Raw genomic sequence first — 21,738 nt, 5'->3', positions numbered from 1 at the left:
GATTAAATTACATTGAAAGTATGTTGGCTTGCTTTGGAACAAAATATCCAAATCTTTCCGTGGTTGGTTTTCACTGATTTTTTTTAAAAAATCTAGCTTAGTTCTTTCTGGACATTGGTCACAGCTAGATTGGTGTAAAGACATAGTCATTATCAAGATATAACTTATTTTAGATTTTCCAGTTTTGTGGCATCCACACCTATTCATTCTATCATTGGGAGGGCTGTTTGCAACAATTTATTGTTTCTCCATTAGGGTTTTCCAAAGGATTCCTTGTTAAAACCAGGGCATAGTTTTCAGAGGTTGTTCTATGCAATAAGACACAATCTAAGCACTCCTGACAGATGGCCATCCAGTCTTTTTTTTTTAATCCCCTCCAACAAAGAATCTCAACCATTGTTCCAATCCAACATGATGTCATAGACTTCAAAAGAAAGTTGCTGCTGAAGCTGGCAATTACCAGAGAATAGGCTGAGATAATAGAAATATCTTTTAGGCTGGATCTGCATTGCCATATAATTCAGTGCCTGATTCCAAATTATCTATTTTAATTGGGATTATATGAATCTATACTGCCATATAATCTGGTTCAAAGCAGATAATCTGGATTCAGAAATCAAATTATTTGACAATGTAGATGGAACCTTAGAGAACAGCAGGAGCAAGCATTTCAACTTTCTGACACTTTTGCTTTATTTCAAAGGCTGTATCTATGCTTCCCTATAATTCTGTTTATTTGATTTGAACTGGATTATCTGAGTATACACTGCCACATAATCCAATTCAAAGCAGAAAATCTGGATTTTGTGTGGCAGTGTAGATGGGGCCAAGGAGTCCATATTGTTGCATCAAGATTCAATTCTGTGTTGGCCCTCAATTTCAACTCTCTGCAGGGCTCTTTCACCAGTTTCCTCTTCCTTCATTCTTCTAAGTATCATACCACTCCTTCAGTATCAGCAAGGACTAGCCTAGGGTTGCATCACACAGCTTGACATCATAGGAAAAGATTAATTATTTCTTCTTTTGGCCCTCCAAAGAACCCATGCAAGAGAGACACAGTCTGAAATTATAAAACAAGCAATTAAAACACTCTTGGTTGGCATTACAATCCAAGTGAGGCAGCTAAGGATTGGTCTATGAAAGGAGCCGATGTAGAGATGCCTTCTGGGAGGGCACAGTTCACGAGGAAACAATGGTCCAGATACACTGATGAGTTTTTTTATTAACTCAAGTGTCGCACCTCAGCCTTGATTCATCTTGCTCTAACACACAAATTCCACAGCAGGTGGAGTCTTTTTAGTTTATTAAAGATAGATAGTAAAAAGTTATTCAAAAAGCAAAAGTAAAGCACCAAAAGTCAGTTACAAATACAGTCTTGAGATATAAGTCAGGAACTCACAAGGAATAAACAACATCGAAAGATAGCATGGCAAATTCCAAGGAACATGGATACATGGGCTGCAATATAATCCAAAGCCGGGCTGTGGCGCAGCTGGCTAGTAACCAGCTGCAATAAATCACTACTGACCGAGAGGTCATGAGTTCGAAGCCCGGGTCGGGTTAAGCCCCCGACCATTAAATAGCCCGGCTTGCTGTTTACCTAAGCAGCCCGAAAGACAGTTGCATCTGTCAAGTAGGGAAATTTAGGTACGCTTTATGCGGGAGACTAATTTAACTAATTTATAATATCATAAAAACTGCCAGCAAAACACGAGGAAAGGAATGAGGAAGTACAGCCACTAGTGGACAGTGAAGCAACAGCTCCCCCTGTGGCCGGAAATAAATAAATAAAGCAAAGCAGGAAAACTGGAGCTTGCTTCTCCGGTAAAAGAAAGTTGCTTTGACAAAAGCTTTTCCCCAAACGCACCCCTTTTAACACTCTTTGCAAAACATGAAAGCATTTCTCTGTCCTCTCACCTCCTCCTGCCTGTTTGCAATTCTCACACTACGCCGTACCCTCAATTCCAAATGGTCAGCTCTATCTAAGGAGCCCATCCCATCAAGGTCAGCTTGCTCGTTATTTCGTTGAGACTCATTAGTAAGCTGGGAACCTTCCATCGTCCCTTCTTCCGTTCCCATGTCAGTGTGCACCTGGCTGGCTTCAGAGGCTTCAGGGTCATCTACTCCAGCCCTTCCTGTGGGAAACTGGACCTGCACTTTCTGTTCCTCATCTTCCAAATCTACAGGCCTTTCTGGGAGATTTTGAACCTGAATCCCTCTTTCCTTCTCAGAGTCAATCTGAGGTTCAAGCTGAGTCACAACATCAAGTGTCTAGTTCCATGCAAGCTAAAAGTGTAAGACTCAAAAGACAAAGGTGCTGATCTTGGGCAATCAAGAACATGGCTCTCAGTATAGAAAGTTAACGGATGTACATCTCCTAAGCCCCCTCTTCCACGAGAGTGGCAGACTCTCAGCCTCACCTTTGACAAACATTCTGAGCATCTATTTTTGGAAAGAGGATTATCTATCTACATACACAATGGGTTTGATTGTTAACTGGCTTGGGAAATGGCTGGAGGGATCTTCGCCATGGTCCCCTTCCCAAGGGATTATGCAAATTGGATCATGGAGAGGTTGCTGCCTTCAAGTTACATTTTGATACATATATTTAGAAACTGTGTGTATACTTCATGTAGGGAATTGATACAGTACACAGTATATAAAAGATACCAGTTACACAAAATCATCAAATTGATACAATTTATTGAAGGGTTTGGAATTGATAGAGTTTGTAGGGTACAGCTGCTGCTAGGTCCGCTCCCAGTCCTAAAGCTTCGAAATTTCACAACTCAGGAGAAGGTTTTTAATTTTAAAAAATCATTTATTTGCTTGTAGTCTCTAAATGAACTATAAATCCTTTTTGGGGGTAGAGTGCGTTGATAACAGTTTGACACCACTTTAACTGCCATGGCCCAATGCTATGGAATCACGAGTACTACAAATTGACAACATCTTTAGCCTTCTCTGTTGAGAGGTGAATAATACGAGGGTTGAATGAAAAGTAATGCCTCCACCTTCGTTACTTGGGTTTGGATGGGAATATTATAATAAAGCAAACACAGAAATAATCCTTAGAATGTGCTCTTTAACTACCACTATTCATTTTTCCACATTATTATCTGACAATTGGATACGCTTCTGCTAACGATGAACAAGTTTTCTGAAGCTGTCACGGAAGAAGTCGACACTCTGTTTCCGCAACCAGCATCTCACAATACCGGTTGTGCACAGATCTTCAAAGAAATAACATGACCCACACGTTCTTGTGAAAAGCCTATTATGCTTGAAATTTCTCTCTGAGTGATACGATGATCGTCCTGAATCAATCTGTCAACCTTTTGCTTGTGAAACTCGGTGGTTGCTATCACAGGACGTCCAACTCTTCGTTTGTCGCGCAAGTCAGATGTTCCCACCTCAACATCTTTAAACTTACTCGCCCAACAACGCACAGTACTCAGATCATCACAATCACCATAAACAGCTTGCATTCTTTGAGGAATCTCCTTTGGGGTGACACCTTCTGCGGTCAAGAATTCCATGACTTAGGTCAGCAACAAGCAGGGGCTATTTTTTATTTTTAATTGACGGGTGCTCACCCCGCCATGGGCTGGCCTCGAACTCATGACCTCATGGTCAGAGTGATTTATTGCAACTGCTCAACAGCCTGCGCCACAGCCCGGCCCCGAACTGTAGAGGCGAGTCTACTGAACAAGCCAGGACCTGCCGCATACCAGGACTGCCATCTGTTGAGTTGTGAAGGTGGAGGCATTACTTTTCATTCAACTCTTGTAGAATCATAGAGTTGCAAGAGACTTCATGGGCCATGAGTGCTGATGCCTCACCAAAGTACAACTCCCAGGATTGCACAGCATTGAGACATGGCAGTTCAAGTGCATTCATTCTGCAGTGCAGATGCACCCTTTGTGAAAAGGAGCTTTTTTCTGGTCAGAGTCTTGTTTAACCAAAGTATCCCTTGGGGGGGTGAGGTTTACACCACAGAGCAGGGACACAAGGTAACGGTGTCTCTCTATGACTTTCCTCTTGTGCTCCTGTCCTTTTGCCTTTTGAGGCTACTGGTTTGGATGCATCTTTTACCCTGTACTGATGTGGATCCCACCCACACACTCACCCACATCAGAGCCAGCCGGCGAGTGCAGCAGCAGCAATGATCTTTTCACAGCAATCTGGGGGTGGACGGTCCTGGCTGACAAAATGTCACTGTCAGAAACGTCAAAATGTCAATATGCTCAGATTTTTATCCGGCTCACTGATGAACTCGGGATTGGCTGCATCAGTATTACGACAGCTGTCATTTATTTCACTTACCTCATTGTTCTTCGTCCGCGATTGTCTCTCCCAGCTTCCTGTTGAAAGCAAAGGGTTGTAGTCTTTTAAATCGTACCGTTTTAACTGCTTTCTGTCCTTTATAACTGTACGTGTTTAGTACTGCCAATAGTTTAGTTTAATGTTGATTTCCCTCTGTATCTTTTACTTTGAAAACTACTCTTCAAAGCCCCAATAGTTATTGAAGAATAAGTAAAGTTGTTCTTGTTGGTAATCATTGCCTCCATATGTTAGAGCCATGTTGGAGTTACAATCTTTTGTCAAAGCGCTCAAGACTTGGCTGTTTGGCTGTGCATTTAAGTAAATCAGATCTAATTTGCCAAATAGTCACTGTTGAATGTTTTTATGTTGAAGGTTTTTAAATTGTGGAATGATATGTTAAATTGTAAGTCGCTCTGAGCACTCTGGTGGAGAGCGACTAATTAAGAAATAAAGTGAAGTGAAAGTGAAGCGAAGTAATCATCAACTAGCCAGTTTTAATCATGAATTTTAAGCTTGTGTCTTATGGGGTGCATCTACACTGTAGAATTAATGCAGTTCAACACCATTTTAACTGCTAGTTTGGATTCAGTTTTACAAGGCTTTTCACCTTCTCTGCCAAGAAGTGCAGGTGCCTCACCAAACTACAATTCCCAGGATGTCATGGCATTGAGCAAAAGGGGTTAAAGTGATATCAAACTGCATTAATTCTACAGTGCAGATGCATCTTTCATCAGTGCATTTGAAAAATAGAAAGGAAATCCACAAAAGCTCATTCTGAAATAATAATAATCCATGTTTTTATTAGTTCTTGTCATTTGTTTTTATTGGCTAATGTTTAAATTTTTATAATTGTGCATGTCTCTTGTCTATTGTTGTGTTTTATATTGCTATTGTTTTTATTCGGGCTTGGCCCCATGTAAGCCGCCCTGAGTCCCCTTTGGGGAGATAGAGGCGGGGTATAAAAATAAAGTTGTTTATTATTATTATTATTATTATTGACACAACGACGTTGTATGACACAGCAAACAAGATAGATATGCTGGATTTCGTTTCACAAAATCACAAGTCGAACACTTCCCAAGTGTCTAGGACTGAAGTTCAAGTCTTTGAAGTTCAATCTTGAGGTCCTGATAGCGGCTGAGTTTTTCCTGTTGTTTTTCTTCAATGCGACTGTCACCTGGGATGGCAACATCAATGATCCAAACCTTGTTCTTTTCCACAACTGTGATGTCTGGTGTGTTGTGTTCCAGAACTTTGTCAGTCTGGATTCGGAAGTCCCACAGTATCTTTGTATCTAGGTGCCACCTTGACGTGGTGGGGGGGCTTAACTGCTCCAATGATGACTGAGGGCTGTGCTGGCGGTAGTGTAACTACCGGTAGGTCCAACCAAGCCAGAGAGGCCTCAGCTGAGGAGCAGAACTAAGAGCACCTAACCCATTAGCATTATGGAGAAACAAACCCAAACGAAGTCTATACTGGCTCGGTCGTCGCCCAGGATAAAAAGGACCGCGGTGGATGCTGCTGATTCTGGACATCCATTGACAAGTGGGCTACGGAATCATCAAACCCCAAATGAACAGTCACAGAAGCGGCAGAAATACACAATGCCAGAAAACCGCACAATTATTATTATTATTATTATTATTATTATTATTATTATTATTATTATTATTTTATTATGACACAGCAAACAAGATAAATATGCTGGATTTCGTATCACAAAATCACAAGTCGAACACTTCCCAAGTGTCTAGGACTGTGTGATGTATTTTTGGATGATGCGTGCAGATCCCAGTAGGGTGGCCTTTTGCAGTTGGCAGATCGTGATTTTGTCAGTGTCTATTGTTTCCAAATGCCGGCTGAGATCTTTTGGCATGGCACCCAATGTGCCCATCACCACCGGGACCACCTGCACTGGTTTCTGCCATAGTCTTTGAAATTCAATCTTGAGGTCCTGATAGCGGCTGAGTTTTTCCTGTTGTTTTTCGTCAATGCGATTGTCACCTGGGATGGCGACATCAATGATCCAAACCTTTTTCTTTTCCACAACTGTGATGTGGAAAAACATGCCCTGGCAGAATATGTAAAGCAAAGTGAAGAACCTGCTTTGATTGAAGTCAAAAATCAGAAACTCCTCACAGTACAGCAGACAAAAAATCAGTACAAGAAAACCGCACTACAAACTAGAGCTGACAGCTGGCACAACAAAACATTGCATGGAAAGTTCCTTGACAAAATTGAAGGAAAAGCAGATAAGGAGAAGACTTGGCTATGGCTCACAAATGGGACCCTGAAGAAGGAGACAGAAGGCCTGATCCTTGCAGCCCAGGAGCAAGCCATCAGAACAAAGACAATTAAGGCCAAGATCGAAAAATCAGCTGATGACCCAAAATGCAGACTGTGCAAGGAAACCGACGAAACCATTGATCATATCCTCAGCTGCTGTAAGAAAATTGCACAGACAGACTACAAATAATAATAATAATAAACTTTATTTATACCCCGCCACCATCTCCCCAATGGGGACTCGGGGCGGCTTACATGGGGCCATGCCCAGAACAATACAATATAACAAAATATAATACAAACAGAGGCACAACTATGTGGCCCAAATGATTCATTGGAACTTATGCCTCAAGTACCACCTCCCAGCAGCAAAGAACTGGTGGGATCACAAACCTGCAAAAGTATTGGAAAATGAGCACGCAAAGATACTGTGGGACTTCCGAATCCAGACTGACAAAGTTCTGGAACACAACACACCAGACATCACTATTATTATTATTATTATTATTATTATTATTAAATAAATCAGGAGTTCCTAGATTCTTTCCCCCATCCCTACAGGACTGTCCTTTTGAAAACTGCTAAATTGTTGTATATGGTGTCTCCAAAAACACACCAGAATCTCGCTGATCTTCAAGAAAAGATAGTAGTCCCTCACTAAGTAAGATGGAGCAGTACACAAGGCATAAGAAACAGGTTTGAAAAGGGGAAAAAGGGAGAACCCCGATTAGCAGGAAGTCTTGAAGTCATCATGGCCTTTTTCCTTGTTCCTCATAGCACAGAAGCAACGAAATCACACTTGAATAAACTGGTGAGATCAGCCAGTTTGTGGCAGCAGGGGCTCCTTCTACACTGCCATATAAAATCCAGATTATCTGCTTTGAACTGGATTAAATGGCAGTGTAGACTCATATAATCCAGTTCAAAGCAGATAATGTGGGTTATCTACTTTGATAATCTGGATTATATGGCAGTACCCTGGGAGTCCCTTCTCAAAGCAGAATTGAGTTTGCAAGTGGCTTCGGGAGACTATTTGTGGGATGTTGGGAACTGATCAGCCCAAAATGGTTTTTATTCTGTATTTATTATGCCCTTGCCATTTATGTGTTTCAAATGCAATTTTTTATCCTTGTATTGTTGTTTTAATTGACTGGTTTTAACTGTTGTAATACTCTTATTTCATATTGTATTACTGTTTTATCTTTTTATATTGTGATTTGTATTATGTTGTTGTTTATTTTGTCCCGTGTAAGCCGCCCCAAGTCCCCAAGGAGAGATGGTGGCGGGGTATAAATAAATTATTATTATTATTATTATTATTATTATTATTATTATTATTATTATTTTATTAATGACATTTTGTCAATGTCTATTGTTTCCAAATGCTGGCTGAGATCTTTTGGCACGGCACCCAGTGTGCCAATCACCACCGGGACCACCTGGACTGGTTTCTGCCAGAGTCTTTGAAGTTCAATTTTGAGATCCTGATAGCGGCTGAGTTTTTCCAGTTGTTTTTCGTCAATGCGACTGTCACCTGGGATGGCAACATCAATGATGCAAACCTTTTTCTTCTCCACAACTGTGATGTCTGGTGTGTTGTGTTCCAGAACTTTGTCGGTCTGGATTCGGAAGTCCCACAGTATCTTTGCATGTTCATTTTCCAGTACTTTTACAGGTTTGTGATCCCACCAGTTCTTTACTGCTGGGAGGTGGTACTTGAGGCATAAGTTCCAATGAATCATTTGGGCCACATAGTTGTGCCTCTGTTTGTAGTCTGTGCAATTTTCTTACAGCAGCTGAGGAGATGATGATGATGATGATGATTATTATTATTATTATTATTATTATTATTACCTGTAGTCAAAAACAACATATCTAACCTCTTTCACAGAAATGCAGGAAGCAGCTTTCATTCTTGGACAAACTCTATTTATATTTTTATAGAATCATGGAAACATAGTACTGGAAGAGATCTCAAGGACCATGCAGTCCAACCCCATTCTGCAATGCATGAATACACAACCAAAGCACTCCTAACAGATGGCCATCCACCCTCTCCAGAGAAAGTCTCCAACATTCTCCACTGTCGAACAGCTCTTGCTGTTAGGAAGTTCTCCTTAATGTTTAGGTGGGATCTTTTTTCTTGTGAGTTGAATCCATTGCTCCATGTCCTGGTCACTTGAGCACCAGAAAACAAGCTTGTTCCTCCTCAATGTGACATCCATTCAAATATTGCCTTCATCTTGATGTGTTTCCAGAGACCAGAACATGAACCAATGGATTCAACTCACAAGAAAAAAGATCCCACCTAAACTTTAGGAAGAACCTATTGACTGTAAGAGCTGTTTGAGACTGAAATGGACTTAAGCTGCCATGGCTCAGGGCTATGAAATCCTGGGAGTTATAATCTTGCAAAGTCTTTAGCCTTCTCTGCCAAAGAACGTTGATAACTCACCAAACTACAACTCTCAGGATACTATTAAAGTGGGTTCAAACTCCATTAATTCAACAGTGTAGAGAGGCACCCGGAGCTAATTTTAACACAGAGATGACATGCTTGGAGGTGACGGATCAGTGCTAACAGGATACAGAAAATTCAAAATTTTAGAGCCAGCTATAAATTTTCAAAGAATTGTGTAAGATGATTCAGGTCTGCTAAGCTGGTCTGTCAGTCTTGAGGTGTGGAAGCAATCAATCTGATCATTATCAGAGCACTATATAAATATCCAGACACTGATAACCCAGAGACTTGGGATGTATCTACACTGGAATATTAATGCAGTTCGACACCACTTGGCTGACTGCTATGGAAATCCAAGAGGTGCAGTTTTGCAATGACCTTGGCTTTATCTGCCAAAAAGTGCCTCACCAAACTGCATCTCCTAGGATTCCATAGCACTGAGTTGTGGCAGCTCAAGTAGGGTCAAACTGCATTAAATCTACAGTGTAAATGTATCCCTAGTCAAAACCATTACACCACAATGAATCATATTAATACTACACAAGACAGTTAACTATGTGATTACCACAAAGACTATGATGGTGGTGGTGATGATGATGATGACTGGGTTTTTTTTCCCTCAAGTTGGGACACAAAGTGACTCCCTTCAATATCCCTACCTGAATTTAGTACTCAAAGTGACCAATAGTTTGGGTAGCTAATTGTATGGTATGGTAAAGCATAACCACTTATCTTCATCACTTATTAAATTAAAACATTCAGACATCAAGCCCCTCCACATAGCCATATTACCCAGAATATCAAGGCAGAGTAACTCACAATTTTGACCTGGAATATCCGAGTCTACACTGCCCTATATCCCAGTTCAAGGCAGCTGTGTGGAAGGGGCCATAGATGCATGGGGGGGGGGGGAATTATTACATAACAAATATAAACTTACCTGTCCGAACGTATCTTCCTCTATGAACCATCATAGAGGTTAAGATCTTCTGGGGAGGCCCTGCTCTCAGTCCCACCTCCTTCAAAGGTGCTGTCGCACCTCAGCCTTGATTCACTTTGCTCTAGCACACAAACTCCACACCAGGTTTGAGTCTTTTTAGTTTATTAAAGACAGATAGTAAACATTTCTTCAAAAAGCAAAAGTAAAGCACCAAGAGTCAGTTGTAAATATAGTCTTGAGATATAAGTCCACAACTTACAAGGAATAAACAACATCCAAGGAGAGCATGATAAATTCCAAGAAACATGGATACATGGGCTGCAATATAATCCAAAGCACAGCAGGAAAACTGGAGCTTGCTTCTCCGGTAGCGAGAAAGTTGCTTTGACAACAGCTTTTCCCTGAACGCACCCCTTTTAACACTCTTTGCAAAACATGAAAGCATTTCTCTGCCCTCTCATCATCCCCTGCCTGTTTGCAATTCTTAACCTCAATTCCAAACACTCAGCTCTATCTAAGGAGCCCATCCCATCAAGGTCAGCTTGCTAGTTATTTTGCTGAGACTCATTATTAAGCTGGGAACCTTCTATCCTCCCTTCCTCCGTTCCCATGTCAGTGTGCACCTGGCTGGCTTCAGTAGTTTCAGGATCATCAACTCCAACCCACCTGGTGGGAAACTGAACCTGCACTCTCTGTTCCTCATCTTCCAAAGCTACAGGCCTTTCGGGGAGATTTTGAACCTGAATCCATGGATTTTTCCATGGAGTGGAAAAATACATTTTGCTCATCCAGTATAGCAGAGGCAAGGGAATTATAGTTGCGTAACAGAAAGCATTTCCTGTTTGTATGGTTGTGGTAGTACTGTGGCTGTCACCTTTTAGATTGATTGTATCCAAGTCACTTGTGTTGCACGTGATAAATTCTTCTGAAAGCCCTGCCCCTGTGCTCTGAAATGAAGTGCATACCTGCCACATGTGCCAGTGGCAGTAAAAGGGCATTCCAACAGATCAAAGGAATGATCTTGTCGGGAAAAGTTGCAACATTAAGAGCGATTTGGCTCAAAAGGAAAGGTGAGTTGTGGAAGGCTGTTCTCCTTATTTCACAGCTCTAAAAGGGGCCATCCACTGAATCTAAACAGGAGGAAATTCAAGACAGATAAAAAAAGCAATTTTTTTCACACCAAACATTATCAAACTGTGGAATTCACTCAGAGGCAGTTCAACCGCCAGGCGAACCAGGCACTTACTTGTGGCGTCATTCTGTAGGGGGCGCAGTTGAGGCCTCCTCTTGACTTCAAACACTAAAAACAAGGAGTTTGTTCAACAGGTTTATTTGATCAAATCACCCTGCCGGCTGAACAGAAGAAAGTGCCACACCAAAACTGAGGCACACCTCAGTTTTATAGTTAACACCTTGAGTATGCGCGCACAGGTATTTTCTCCGATTTGAGCTCTCTGCTTTGGCTGGTAACTTTCTACTCCAAGCTCTCCGAGTCTTGTCCACCTTAGCCCTAGTCCCTCCAGATGCTCCACTCTGATAGTGAAATTCCTTCAGCCAACTAGCTTCTATGTTTATTCCCCATTCTCTTCCCCAAGGATGGTTGAAGAAGCACAGGCTTTTGATGCCAGGTTGTAACAATGTGTCTGAAATAATGGAACAAGCAAAGCTAAAGGTGGGAAAAAGCAGGATTTTCTCCCAGCTGATCCTACTATTGCTGTGTGTCTGTCTATAAAAGGCAAGGTAAACAGAAACTGCCTCTGGAATGACTTGCAAAGAATGCATGAATGCAGAAAAAAAGGGATGTTAGATAAGACTCCAACATGTTTAAAAATATGAGTCACCAAATATCATAGAATTGGAAGAGACCCCAAGGGCTATCCAGTCCAACCCCATTCTGCCATGCAGTAGCACCCAATTCAAACACTCCCGAGAGATGGCCATCCAGCCACTGCTTAAAAATCTCCAGAGAAAGAGATTCTACCACATTTTCTGTTGTTGAATAGCTCTACACATCAGAAGGGTTTTTTTCATAATGTTTACATTGATTGTCTTTTCCTGCAATTTAAATCCATTGCCCAGTCTCTGGAGCAGGGCTTCTTAATTTTTTACATTTCTATCCAAGAAATTTTTATGCAACCTTGGGCTGCCTGGCTATGTTCCAGAAGCATTCTCTCCTGACATTTCACCCACATCTATGGCAGACATCCTCAGAGGTTCTGAGTTCTGTTGGAAGCTAGGTAAGTGGGGTTTATATATCTGTGGAAAGTCCAGAGTGGGAGAAAGAGCTCTTGTCTGTTTGAGTCTAGTGTGAATATTGCAATTGGCCAGCTTGATTAGCATTGAATGGCCTTGCAGATTCAAAGCCTGGCTGCTTCCTACCTGGGGGCATCCTTGGTTGGGAGGTGTTAGCTGGCCCTGATTGTTTCCTGTCTGGAATTCCCCCATTTTCATAATGTTGTTCTTTATTTAGGCTTTTCCTTAATCCCTCCTTATTATCCAACATTTTCGCTTATCCAACGCTTTTATTTTCAGTGATTTGTTTTTTTTGGGGGGGGGGGCAAAATTCTGTTCGCCTATACTAGAAAATTACCTTGGGTCGGTCCTGATTGTTGCTAACACATTTGTGTGCACAGATAGCATTCAGAAACCTTTTACCGTTGCCAAATTTTTAGTGATCCCAACATTAAGCTAAGAGGACCCAATTTGGGGTCAGGACCCACAGTTTAAGAAGCCGTGTTCTAGAGCTGGTAGTTGCCTTCTTCTCAATGTGTCATCCTTTCGAATATATAAACATGTCTATCATGCCTCCTCTCAACCTTCTCTTCTCCAAGCTGAATATGCCCAGTTTGCTCAGCTGCTCATCATAGGGCTTGGCTTCCAAACCTTTGACCATTTTGATCACCCTTCTCTGGACACCTTCCAGCTTGTCCATCTCCTTCTTGAATCGTTTTGCCCAGAACTGGACCCAGGAATATTCTGACCAAAGCAGAATAGAGTGAGACTATTGCTTTCCTCAGTCTAGAGACACTATACTCCTATTGGTGCAGCCTAGAATTGCATTGGTTTTTTTATCAGGGTATGGGCCCTTGGGAAGCGTGCTGGGCCCATAACCCTTGTCAGACTTAACTCGACAGCTTTTTTAGCTGCTGCATCACACTTTTGACTCATGTTCAGCTTGTGGTCTACTAAGACTCCAAGATCTCTTTCACACGTACTGTTTTCAAGCCAGAAATCTCACCCATACTGTATTTGTGAATTTCATCTTTTCTACTTCGGTATAGAATTTACATTTCTCCTTGTTGAAATACATTTTGTTAGTTCTAGCCCAGATCTCTAATTTGCTAAAGTCATTTTGGATTTTGATCCTGTCCTCTGGGGTACCCCTCCTAATTTGGCATCATCCTCAAAATGGAAACCATAAGAAAAAAAAGTGAAGAATGAAAAAAAATATTAGTAGTTTTGAATGAAAAGTTTTCCCCCAAAAAATGTTGGAACTGCTTTGTTTTTTGACATGTAGGGCCCCTGGTGGCGCAACAGGTTAAACCTCTGAGCTGCTGAACTTGTTGACCGTAGGTTCGAATACAAGGAAGCGGGGTGAGCTCCCGCTGTTAGCCCCAGCTTCTGCCCACCTTGACGTTCGAAAACATGCAAATGTGAGTACATCATAGGTACCGCTCCAGAGGGAAGGTAATGATGCTCCATGCAGTCATGCCAGCCACATGACCTAGGAAGTGTCTACGGACAACGCTGGCTCTTCGGCTTAGAAATGGTGATGAGCACCAACCCCCAGAGTCAGACACGACTAGGCTTAATGCCAGGGAAAACCCTTTACCTTTACTAGGAACCAATCCCTATTCTTTCCACGCTATTCCTACCTCTGGTACCAAACTATCTATTTATTTATCGTGTCAGAAGCGAACCGAGGGTACAGTTGTAATGTACAGTAGAGTCTCACTTATCGAACATAAACGGGCCGGCAGAATGTTGGATAAGCAAATACGTTGGATAATAATGAGGCATTAAGGAAACACCTATTAAACATCAAATTAGGTTATAATTTTACAAATTAAGCACCAAAACATCATGTTATACAACAAATGTAACAAAAAAGTAGTTCAATATGCAGTAATGCTATGTAGTAATTACTGTATCTACGAATTTAGCACCAAAATATCATGATGTATTGAAAACATTGACTACAAAAATGCGTTGGATAATCCAGAACGTTGGTTAAGCGAATGTTGGATAAGTGAGACTCTACTGTATTTGAAAACACAAACAAAGTTAAAAACTTGGCATTATACTAAGTGTCCTTTGACCAGTTTTCTTTTTCTTCAGGCCAGAAGTGACTTGAGAAACTGCAAGTCGATTCTGGTGTCAGAAAATTGGCTGTCTGCAAGGACTTTTCCCAGGAGATGCCCGGATGTTTATTCCATCTTTGTGGGAGGCTTCTCTCATGTCCCTGCATGGAGCTGGGACTGATAGAGGGAGCTCATCCACACTCTCCCCCGGTGGGATTCGAACCTGCAACCTTCAGGTCAGCAACCAAAATTTCAAGTCATCAGTCCTGCTGGCACAAGGGTTTAACCCACTGCTCTTTCTTTTGACTAATACCTGGCCACTTGGATTGCCTCTGGTGTTGCTATAAGAAGATGCCATTGTGCATGTGGAAGATTAATACTCAGCAAGATCTCTATTTCATTAACTGTTTACAAGGTTGCTGTCTAGCTAGGCACACTTTATATAGAAGCAATCTCGTGGAGGTCAATTGAACTAAAGTGACATAAACCTCTTTGAGTCTCCAACTGGTATTTTAACATCACATCTCTGACTTCCATTTGCAGGTAATAATTTCTCGGTTTCATTTCTGTGCTTTCAGCCACAGATACACAAAGGACGATTTCGCTTGTGATTTGCTGCTTAAAAAAAAAAAAAAGATCTCAAGCTGCAGTAACGTCACCAGTGACATTTAGCCTCTCCAAATGTGTCAAGCTACACCTTCTCTTCTCTGGTCTTCTTCGTTTTTTTTTTAAGGTCACTCGAATCTCAAAGGATTGAGGTTTTGTGGTCAATTGGGAAGGCAAAGTTGCCAACTCTCTCCATGGGCTGCGGCTCCTGTGCTCCTTTGTCAGCAGTTTGCATCATTCTCATCGTAAAGGCAGATGAGGTTTGCCTCTCTTTCTGTTATGCAAAACTTTGTCAGCTGATATCTGCAAACCACAATGCAAAAAGGGTTAACGGTAGGACAGTGTCATGTCAGAGTCAGCGGCTGATCAGTTGGCGACCTTATCAATGCTGTGAACGAACAAATGAGCAAATTCATGAAAATCTACAAAAAAAATTCTCTTTGGCAGAGAAGGCTAAATACTTGATAAAACTATAATTTCCAAGAATCCATAGCAACTCAATAAAGGGGTGCCAAATAAACATAATCATCATCGTGTTGTCGAAGGCTTTCATGGACGGAATTACTGGGTTGTTGTGCGTTTTCTGGGCTGTATGGCCATGTTCCAGAAGCATTCTGTAAAATGTCAGGAGAGCATGCTTCTGGAATATGGCCATACAACCCCAAAAACTCATAACAATCCACTCGTAGTCGTCGTCATCATCATCACCACCACGACCATCACAACAACATCAGTGAATTATTGTTGTCATCAGTGACCTATGGTGACACTATCACAGGGTTGTCTTGTGATATTTGTTCAGATGAGATTGCCTTCCTTTGAGGTTGAGAGAGTGTGGCTTGTCCAAGGCCATCCACTGGGTTTCACGGACAAACAGAGATTCGAACCCTGGTCTCCAGAGTCATAGTCCAAAGCTCAAACCATTCCATCATTGCATTATTTCTAATTATTGAAACAATAAAAGGCACTTAAAACCCTCCGAAGTGGTTAACGATAAGGATCAACCAATTTATTGTGTCAGAATGTGGAAATCAATAGTTCCACCAGTTTGATCAGTTTTCTTGGAAGAAATTCCCTTTCGATTTTGGTGCCAAATCCTCACAAACATACCGGCTCACGTCACGCGAGCAGAGCTCAAGGTGTGATTAAAAATACTTTGCATATGTTCAGGGGGACATGACGAAATAACGTCATTTCCAAACCGAGATTTGAAACTGGACTTTTACATTTGTTTTAATCTGATGTAGTTTGTCCTGGTATGCGGATTTGTTATTTTAATTTAATCCAGAGCATAATTGGGAAAAGTGTGGACAGGTTCTTGAATAGCGGTTCCCATCATCCTTACCCAGCACAGCCCAAAGTAATGATTTCTGGGAGTCAGTCCAACATTTGAAGGGCTATTCTTAGCTCATTTCAAGTTGAATTGGGTGTCGAATGCGAATTGTGATGCTGTCTAGTTGTGTCAGATTGCAGTTCCCATCAGCCATACCTATAGTGAGGAATGCTGGGAGCTGCGATCCAGCATCTGGAAGGAGCACTTTAGGTGGAGCCACACTGCAGAATTATGGCAGATTGGCCATGGTCCGATGCCATAAAATCCTGGGATTTGTAGTTTTCAGAGGTACAGGAGCTCTAATGCCACAGCAAACTACAAATCCCAAACTTGTATACCATTGAGCCATAGCAGTTTTTTTAATGTTTATTTATTTTAATTCATTCAAATATACATACATTGCAAGTGTTTGTTGCATACAGTGCAATACTTTCATCTATTAGTCTTTCATAATCATTTCTCAGACAATATAGGGATCACAGTCTTCTATTTGAATAGTACATATAAAAATATTATAAGTTCCAAATTAATATCCATTTCCTCCTTGCCTTCAATCTATTTGCTTCCTCTATGTACATTTTTAAATTAATTTTACATTGAGATATGGGATCATTGGTTGCCATTCATTAACAAAGTTCTCTAAAGGTTCTCCTCTTAAGTGTGACACCAACAACATTAAAGGGTCGGCTCTTTATTTTGGAGATATCTATATATATATAGATACAGTAGAGTCTCACTTATCCAACACTCGCTTATCCAACATTCTGGATTATCCAAGCCATTTTTGTAGTCAATGTTTTCAATACATCGTGATATTTTGGTGCTAAATTCATAAATACAGTAATTACTACATAGCATTACTGCATATTGAACTACTTTTTCTGTCAAATTTATTGTATAACATGGTGTTTTGGTGCTTAATTTGTAAAATTATAACCTAATTTGATGTTTAATAGGCTTTTCCTTAATCTCTCCTTATTATCCAACATATTCGCTTATCCAACGTTCTGCTGGCCCGTTTACGTTGGATAAGCGAGACTCTACTGTATATATATAGTATGTGATATATATAGATACACACATATATACATACACTAGCTTTGCCCTGCCACGCGTTGCTATGACTTATGGGAATCCTTTGTTGGCCAGGTGGGATAGCAGTAAATAACCTTGCAGTCTCAAAGCCTGGCTGTTTTCTGGAGTAGCTGGAGCTTTTTGTTGTATGAACGTAGAGGCATGGATGAGGAGTTCTGCTGCCAAGTTTAGTGTTTGTGAGACATGTAGTTTTGTTGTTTTGTCCTAGGCCGAAATTTCATTACCCTTTTATATATATACACTAGCTTTGCCCGGCCACGCGTTGCTGTGGCTTATGGGAATCCTTTGTTGGCCAGGTGGAATAGCAGTGAATGGCCTTGCAGTCTCAAAGCCTGGCCATTTTCTGGAGTAGCTGGAGCTGTTTATTGTAAGAACGTAGAGGCATGGATGAGGGGTTGTGCTGCCAAGTTTAATGTTTCTGGGATGTGTAGTTTTGTTGTTTTGTCCTAGGCCGAAATTTCATTACTCTTTTATATATATAGATATATATAGACACACACGCATACATATCTAACCATTGCACACTAAATTCTGCATGTCATCCAGCCTCTGTATTTAATCCCTAATCCATCCAAATAAACAACACGACTTTCAACTTGTTGCCTTAAACAAACTACAAATCCCAGGATTTTACAGCATTGAGCCATGGTGATTCAAGGCTGCATCTACACTGCTTTGACGCTGCTTTAATTGCCGTGGCTCAATGTGATGAGATCCTGGGAGTTGCAGTTTGGTGAGGCACCAGCACCCTTTGGCAGATCAGGCAAACAGCCTTGTAAAACTACATCTCCCAGGATTCAATCACATTGAGCCATGGCAGTGAAAGTGGTTTCAAACGGCATTCATTCCACAGTATAGCTGCTGCCCAAGTGGTGCCAAATTGAATTCCGAAAATTAAAAGTCAGGCTCCTAATGTTGAAATTTATTCATTTATTTAAAAGCCCCTTTCCTAACATAACTTTCCCTTTACTGTACTTTTTGCAGAGCCACCTTAGTTCCAAACAATAAGAAAAGTGAGACAAAAATAAATTAATTAAAAGCTAATGTTCCACTGAGCGTATGCAAAGCGCACTCATGCGGGGTTTGCAACTACAGTGGTGTCAAAGGGGTCGGCAGTTTGATACAGTTTATATTTAATCCTCAGTTCATGTTTGCATATTTGTATATTTGAAATTGTATGCTGATGCTTTTATGTTAAGCCGCTTTAAGTGTCCTGCAGGAGAGATACAGCAGGGAATAGTAGTAGTAGTAGTAGTAGTAGTAGTAGTAGTAATAATAATAATAATAATCATCATCATCATCATCATCATCATCATAAAGCACATTGGGTGCCGTGCCAAAAGATCTCAGCTGGCATTTGGAAACAATAGACATTGACAAAATTACGATCTGCCAACTGCAAAAGGCCACCCTACTGGGATCTGCACACATCATCCGAAAATACATCACACAGTCCTAGACACTTGAGAAGTGTTCGACTTGTGGCTTTGTGATACGAAATCCAGCATATCTATCTTGTTTGCTGTGTCATAATAACATAATAGTAATAATAATAATAATAATAATAATAATAATAATAATAATAAATATCGAATTGCAAAGATTCTGGCACAAGCCAGTACAAGTGGTCCCAGTGGTGATCGGCACACTGGGTGCAGTACCTAAAAACCTTGGCCAGCACATGAAAACAATTTGCGCTGACAAAATTACCATTTGTCAGCTTTAAAAGGCCACCCTACTCGGAGCTGCACGCATTATTTGCCGATACATCACATAGTTCTAAACACTTGGCAAGTTTCCGACGTGTGATCCAATACAACAGCCAACATAGTGATCTTGTTTGCTGTGTACTAATTTGTGGTGTATCAAATAATAATAATGTCGTATTGTCAAAGACTTTCATGGTCGGAATCACTGGATTGCTGTGAGTTTTCCGGGCTGTATGGCCATGTTCCATAAGCATTTTCTCCTGACGTTTCGGCTGCATCTGTGGCAGGCATCCTCAGAGGTTGTGAGGTCTGTTGGAAACTAGGAAAATAGGGTTTATATATCTGTGGAATAATGTCCTGGGTGGGAGAAAGAACTATTGTCTGTTGGAGGCAGGTGTGAATGTTTCAATTGGCCACCTTGATTAGCATTGAATAACCTTTCAGTTTCAAGGTCTGGCTGTTTATTGCCTGGGGGAAACACCTGGGAGGTGTTAGCTGGCCCTGATTGTTTCCTGTCTGGAATTCCACTGCTTTCAGAGTGTTGTTCTTTATTTACTGTCCTGATTTTAGAGTTTTTAAATACAGTAGAGTCTCACTTATCCAACGTAAACGGGCCGGCAGAACGTTGGATAAGCTAATATGTTGGATAATAAGGAGAGATTAAGGAAAAGCCTATTAAACATCAAATTAGGTTATGATTTTACAAATTAAGCACCAAAACATCATGTTATACAACAAATTTGACAGAAAAAGTAGTTCAATGCGCAGTAATGCTATGTAGTAATTACTGTATTTACGAGTTTAGCACCAAAATATCACGATGTATTGAAAACATTGACTACAAAAGTGCATTGGATAATTCAGAACGCTGGATAAGCAAGTGTTGGATAAGTGAGACTCTACTGTACTGGTAGCCAGATTTTGTTAATTTTCATGGTTTCCTCCTTTCTGTTGAATGTCCACATGCTTGTGGATTTCAATGGCTTCTCTGTATAGTCTGACATGGTGGTTGTGAGAGTAGTCCAGCATTTCTGTGTTCTCAGGTGCTATGCTTTGTCCAGGTTGGTTCATCAGGTGCTCTGCTATGGCTGACTTCTCTGGTTGGATTTGTTTTCAGTGCCTTTCGTGTTCTTTGATTCGTGTCTGGGCAATGCTGCTGCGTTCGGGGGTCTCCCTGTAGACATGTCCACAGCTGCATGGTATACGTAGACTCCTGCAGAGGTGAGAGGGGAGAAAAAGAGATTTAAAGATGGGCTTAAAGCCAACCTTAAAAACTGTGGCATAGACACTGAGAAATGGGAAGCCCTGGCTCTAACTGGAGATCAGTTGTGACCAGCAGTGCTGCAGAATCCGAAGAGGCACAAATGGAGGGCGAAAGGGAGAAACGTGCCAAAAGGAAGGCCAACCATGACCGGGACCACCTGATGTCCTCACTGTGGAAGAACATGCGGGTCAAGAATAGATCTCTTCAGCCACCTACGCATCCACTGCCAAGACACTATACTTGGAAGGCCATCATCCTCAGGCTACAAGGGATCGCCTAAGTTAAGTAAGGGTCCTTTGCTATGTTCAGCAAAGGATAAGAGGGACCCTCTCACCTATGCAGATATATAAACCCCACTTGCATAGTTTCCAACATACCTCACACCTCTGAGGATGCCTGCCATAGATGCAGGCAAAACGTCAGGAAAAAATGCTTATGGAACATGGTCATACAGCCCAGAAAACTCACAGCAACCCAATAATAATAATAGTGCAAGGAAAACGACAAAACCATTGATCATATCCTCAGCTGCTGTAAGAAAATCGCACAGACAGACTACAAACAGAGGCACAACCATTTGGCCCAAATGATCCATTGGAACTTATGCCTCAAGTACCACCTCCCAGCAGCAAAGAACTGGTGGGATCACAAACCTGCAAAAGTATTGGAAAATGAGCACGCAAAGATACTGTGGGACTTCCGAATCTAGACTGACAAAGTTCTGGAACACAACACACCAGACATCACAGTTGTGGAAAAGAAATAGGTTTGGATCATTGATGTTGCCATCCCAGGTGACAGTCGCATTGACGAAAAACAACAGGAAAAACTCAGCCGCTATCAGGACCTCAAGATTGAACTTCAAAGACTCTGGCAGAAACCAGTGCAGGTGGTCCCGGTGGTGATCGGCACATTGGGTGCCGTGCCAAAAGATCTCAGACGGCATTTGGAAACAATAGACATTGACAAAATTACGATCTGCCAACTGCAAAAGGCCACCCTACTGGGATCTGCATGCATCATCCGAAAATACATCACACAGTCCTAGACACTTGGAAAGTGTTTGACTTGTGATTTGGTAATATGAAATCCAGCATATCTATCTTGTTTGCTGTGTCATAATAAAATAATAATCTACAGTCTAGAATGAATACAAGTTGACATCACTTGAATAATACTAGTAAAGGTAAAGGTTTTCCCCTGACTTTAAGTCTAGTCGTGTCCAACTCTGGGGATTGGTTATCTTCTCCATTTTTCAGCCAAAGAGCTGGCGTTGTTCATAGATCATGTGGCCAGCATGACTGCATGGAGTGCTGTTACCTTCCCACCAGAGTGGTATCTATTGATCTACTCACATTTGCATGTTTTCAAACTGCTAGGTTGGCAGAAGCTATGGCTAACAGCAGGAGCTCACCCC

The sequence above is a fragment of the Anolis carolinensis genome, chromosome 1 (assembly GCF_035594765.1).
Source record: "Anolis carolinensis isolate JA03-04 chromosome 1, rAnoCar3.1.pri, whole genome shotgun sequence".
NCBI classification, from domain to species: domain Eukaryota; kingdom Metazoa; phylum Chordata; class Lepidosauria; order Squamata; family Dactyloidae; genus Anolis; species Anolis carolinensis.
The sequence above is the reverse complement of the archived record's forward strand: the minus strand, read 5'-3'. Positions refer to the sequence as shown.